Source organism: Dipodomys spectabilis, unplaced genomic scaffold (assembly GCF_019054845.1).
Source record: "Dipodomys spectabilis isolate Male_0828 unplaced genomic scaffold, ASM1905484v1 ptg000299l, whole genome shotgun sequence".
In the NCBI taxonomy this organism is placed as follows: Eukaryota; Metazoa; Chordata; class Mammalia; order Rodentia; family Heteromyidae; genus Dipodomys; species Dipodomys spectabilis.
Window position 1 is genome coordinate 921,451 of NW_024870976.1, and position 5,488 is coordinate 926,938.

General features: G+C 56.0%; 1 pseudogene; it reads left to right on the forward strand.

The window, feature by feature from the left end:
- Positions 1-257: 257 nt before the first annotated feature.
- Positions 258-1,055, forward strand: LOC122127365 (annotated as a pseudogene).
- The last annotated feature ends 4,433 nt before the right edge of the window (positions 1,056-5,488 follow it).

Below are 5,488 nucleotides of genomic sequence, written 5' to 3' on the forward strand. Positions count from 1 at the left end.
CTCTGAGAAGAGCCAGAGTCATGTGAGGAGGGTAAAGACTGGCCTGGGGAACAGGGGCCGGCCTGGACCCCCCACCCCCACCTGGCCCCGGCGGGCCAGGGTTCCCTGCCCGGCAGGCCCAGGGAGAACAAGGTGTCCAAGTGTTTCTATTCTGAGAAATGAGGAGGTAACTTTCCGAGGGGCCCTGGTGCTCGGGCACAGCGGGGAGGCTGGGCTGGGCCGGGCCTGGCTGGGGCTTGGTCTCCTCGTGTCAGGAAATGGCGGCAGGAAGCTGGATGGAGGACGGTACAGTGGACATCATCCAGAGTGTAGAAGACAGCCCCTCTGGGTGCCCAGCTTCCCCCCAGCACCGCCTGCAGGCTCACTTCAGACCCAGTACCATCCGGTCCCCATGGTCCCCAGAGCACATCTTCTCTTGGTTTGACATGTGGTGTTCGTGACTTTAGCATTTTTAACAGGTGTGCTTTGTACCCTCAACCATCCAAACGATGATGACAAGTGCCCAGGAAATGACACAAACCCACTGAAAGTTCAGACGGTCACAATCCTGGGAAACGTGAGCCTGTGGATTCTGCACATGTGCCTCCAGCGCTACAGCCAGTGTCACCACAGCAAAGCGAGGAAGCAAGGCTATCGCCAGTTACACCGATGCGCTAGACATCGTAAAAGCCTCGCCTTCACCATCCACTCGGCCGGAACACCGCCCGCCTCCTCCTGGGCCTGCAGCACTCCTTCCCCGAGCTCAGCTGGCTGTTCCTTCTCATCCTCACCACCCTGGGCTGGAGCTCATCTGCTCCCTCACCCGGCTGCTCCTGTATGCAGTGAAAATTGGAAGATTTAATAGAGCTAAACCACAACCTGATGGTCTTGAAGAAGAAAAAAACTATGCGTACCCTAGCAGTACTCCTTCAGAGACGGGATTCAGGACTGTTTCAAGCTTAGAAGAAGTTGTAGAAAAGCAAGGAGACATCATCGTGTGCCTGAAGCGGCATCATGCACTGGTGAGTAGGCGGCTGGTGGCACTCACTTCCCCAGACCTAGGCACGCAGGTGTGACCGCTGTCCTAATGAGAGCCCTTCAGACCATCCCCTCGCCAGCCCCACTGGGAGTCGGAAGTCACAGCCTCTGCTGAGCAACAACTTCCTGTCCGGGTTGGAGTGTGGGGGTCATTTGGAAGGTCTTTGGTACTAGCCTTGAGAACTTGAGGAAAATGTCTGTTTTCTACATTTTGAAATAATTTAACTTCTTGGCTTTTCCTGGGATCAGAGGTACATTTGAAGAACTCTGTAATAATTTGGCTCTTCATAAAGGAATTCTAATGTGATAATCTGTTTAAACAGAGCTTTAAACTAACATATTCTGGGCCATCTCTAGTAGTTCACACCTGTAATCCTGTCTACTCAGGAGGAGGTTGAGCTCTGAAATGAGGGTTCAAAGGCGGCCTGGGCAGGAAAGTTCCTGAGTGCTTTTGCCAATTAATCACCTAAAAGATGGAACTGTAGGTGTGGTGCAAGTGGTTGAATACTAGCCTTTAGTAAAGAGCACCCTGGCCCTGAGTTCAGACCCTAGCACTGGCATACACACAAATTTGTTCACTTTATTTTTACCCTTCAAGAAGTTACTATGTATTTCAGTATTAGTTATACCCTTATTGAATCAATAAGTTTACTTGTAAGGATAGAACCTTCTTTGGCTTAAAATCTTATTTAAATAGGGTAAGAAGTGCTCATTTTAGTGTTGGGTTGCACTTCAAAATGCTAACAAAATAAAATGTCATATCAACTTAAAAAAAGAAAAAGAAATGAGGATTCAAATGGCAGGTGCACTGGGCTCCAGTGCTCAGGCCTGTAATCGCACCTGCTCAGGAAGCTGAGGTCTGAGGATTGTGGTTCAAGACTAGACCAGGCAGGAAAGTCTGAGACTCTCATTTCCAATACACTACTCAGAAAAAGCCAGAAATGGCGCTGTGGTTCAAGTGATAGAGTGCTAGCCTTGAGCCAAAGAAGTTCAGGGACAGGCCCCAGGACCAGAAGGAAAAACAAAAAATACAGATGGCAGGTGCCTACTCTCCCCTGCCTTCCCGAGAAGCCTGGTCCTGTGTGCGGGTCAGAGGAGCGGCTGGTGTGTCCACCTTCCCCCTCTCCCCCCTCCCTCCCCCCCCCCCCCCCCGTAGCTCCAGAGCATGGCGTCCAGGGGAAGGGTCCTCTCCTTTCCCAAACCTGCACACCGCAGGCAGTGGCAGCTGGAGCAGGCCTCCTCTGGGGGACTGCGTCCATTCTAGTTTCCAGCGGCCTCTAATTGAAGGCCACTGAATAATTCTGTGCTCTCTCTGCCTCTCCTCCTCCTAGCAGGCAACAGCCCCATGGGGGGAAATGTCACTGCCTCTACCATCTTCCCTGGCGCTGGTCCCTAGTCAGCGGGAGAGACCGGACTCTTTCAAGCCCAGGGAAATCACAGCGAAAGGAGCTGTTCCTGCAGGGAAGGCCAGCCCAGCCCTCTTTCCGTGTGCATCCCACACGGAAAATCTTGTTCTATCTTAGCCTCCATCAGAGGGGGAGAGGGGCCCGGGGAAGGCCGCTTTGATCCATAATTCACAGCCCCGAGGGGCCACTGCTTCAGTGGAAGCCGGAGGAACACGTTTCTGTCTCCCAGCGGCTACTGGGCAGGGGGAACAGCCAGCTATGCGCTCCACCATCAAGGGGAAGCGGGGGAGGGGGGGCGGGGGGGGCGGGGGGGAGGGTTGAGATCACAGGACCCACTGAGTCACTCTGAGAGATGGAAATGTCAAGGCCACCAGTCTGGGACAGCAAGTCAGACGGCAGCTTTGGTGACACCCAAGGGTCAGTGGACTCTCTCTCTCTCTCTCTCTCTCTCTCTTTCTCTCTCTCTGTCTGCTTTGAAATGTCCAAATTACCGCTATCTATGCAGAAAAATAGCCACCTGCTGCCCTGCCCCCCCCCCCTCAGCCCTACACAGCGAGGGTGGGGTGATTTAAGCCCTGGTCCTTCCTCTCGCAGACCCCGCCCCTCCCCCTCCCAGGACATCCTGACCCCCGGAACCCTCTGCCTGGAGTCCTGCCCACCCAGTGCTTCCTCCTCCACCCGGGGCCAGGACCAGGCCTCGCCAGCGGGGCAGCTTTCAGAAGACAGCATAGAGCCTCCTTCCCAATTGAGTCACGGCAAGGAGGAGGGAAGGTGAGCTGGTTCTGGTTGGTTCCGGTAGGCTGTTTGGCTGCCCAGCTCATGAAGAGACAACAGGGAAAAGGTTGCTCCTTCAAATGCACCAGGAGCTCCGGTGAGGCCCAGGCGCCGTGTTCACAGGCAGCAGACACGGCTTACCTGCACTGGAAAAATATCCAACTCGTTGCTTCTAAAGCGGAGAGCAGAGCCCTCGGCCAGGGCACAGGGATGGCGGGGACCCTCCCTTCCCATTGAGGGACAGGAGGCCTGGCCAGCCGAGCCAGGAGGCCTCTCCCAGCACCCAGGGCGGAGGCCAGCTGGGTTCAGGGAAGGGTCCACGCAGCTCTGCCCAGCCCAGGAGTCTGTGTGCCTGCAGCAAGAAACTGCTACCTCTGAGGTCAGCACTGAGCACGGTCCCCGGTACTCTGCCCTGGCCCCCAAACAGCCACATTCTGCCCAGAGAAAGCCAGGCGCAGCCGCTGTGTCTCCCAGAACTCTCTCCCGGACCAGGACTCACTCAGCAGTGGCACTTTCCCCCGCTCACATCAACACATGGGGCTCCTGGGAGGGCTGAGCAGACCTGCCTACTCCAGGTTTGGCCAGGAGCTGAGCAGACCTGCCTACTCCAGGTTTGGGGTGCCCCCGCTCCCTGTGGACCCTCCCATCAACCATTCACACAAAGACCAAGCGGTGCCTTTCCCCCCCCCCAAGGACCCACATTCCTTACACATGAAGTTGAGCCCAATGCTCACCCTCAGGAGCCTTGGGGATCCCTCCTGGGCCTGGAACCTTCTCTCCCCTTGTTCAGGGCACCCAACCCACCTGGAGTTCACTCAGGCCTGTTCCCAGGTGAATGGCAGAAGTTTCCAGGGTCTGGGGAAGGGAGCCCACCGTGGCTCACTGATCTGTTGAAAGCCACACCCCACAGGCCCGGGTGGGCCAAGCCCCCGGCTGCCCACGGCCTCTGTGAAATCACCTGCCCACCATTTGGGAGTGAGCCAGGTGTCACCGAGGGACCTGCTTGCTTCCTGGGTAGGTGTTTATGCTGATGGATTAAGTCCTTTGGCAGGAAGTCTAAATATGGAGCTGATACTGTGTGTAATCACTCCATCCCAGAATAGAACAGATGAAGAAAGAAATCACATGTAGGATGGAGCCTATGTTTATCTGCCTTGCGAGGGGGGGGGGGGGGAAGAGAAGAGAAGAGAAGAGAAGAGAAGAGAAGAGAGATGGACACCAGTGGCTCACGCCTCTAATCCTAGCTACTCAAGAGGCTGGGATCTGAGCATCACAGTTTGAAGCCAGACTAGGCAGAAAGAGTCCACAAGACCCTATCTCTAATTAACCAGCAGAAAGCCAGCTGGAGGTGTGTCCCAAGTGGTAGAGGGACAGGCATATGCAAGCAAGCTCTGGAAAAACAGAATTGAATGAGGCCTCCCTGGCCGCAGGAGCCATGCATGACATTGAGCACTGCTGTCCCCCTGGGATGCGGTGAAAATCCAGCAGGAGGCAGACTGCAGGGGAAGCTGCAGGTGCATGCTGGGGAAGTAAATGCTCGCGGCCAGCTCATCCACAGCTTCTGCATCATGCCCCTCCTCACCCCAAAGTGGGGTGCCGTGACTCCCGGCCCCTCCCAGCATACAAGGCTGCCTGCAGCGACCCCTGCTGCGGCTTCTCCAGTGCCCTGTCGTTGCTTCCAGCTCTTCTTGCAGCTGAGCCTCAAACCTGCTCTGTCTAGCAGTAGCCCCTTGATCCTGGGGGGGCGGGGAGCGGGGTACAGGCCTTGGGCTTGGAATGGTTAATTACCACTGCCCCAGAACTCACTCTGACAGGTGAAACAAAAAACAATCAGCCAAAGGTGGAGCCATGGCAGGGACATGCAGGAGAAACTTAAGGATCTGCCCTCAGATGGGTCAGTCTCCAGGAGCCTCAGTTTACCCACCTGCAAGGGGGAGGCCACATGTAGGCGATCCCTTGTGGTTGATCACTTGTGCTGGTCAGCAGGGGCTAGCCAAGCTGTGTAACAAGCACCTGGAACTCTGCAGCTTCAGCATCAAGCACTTGTGTCATGAGGTGCACGGTCCATTCTGAGTTTTGTGGGCTTGTTCTAATAACGAGACACCCAGCCCCTGCCAGTGCTGGGGGCTGAAGGAAGCAAGACAGGCTGGCTCCTTTAGCCGCCTCCAGAGCTGAGCCGTCACCACAGAATGAGGCAAGTCCCACAGCAGGGCAGATGTCCATCCAGCGCAGGACAGTGGGGGCGTGGGGCAGGGTGGGGAGCCCTGCGTGGGGCTCAGCACTGTGCCCTG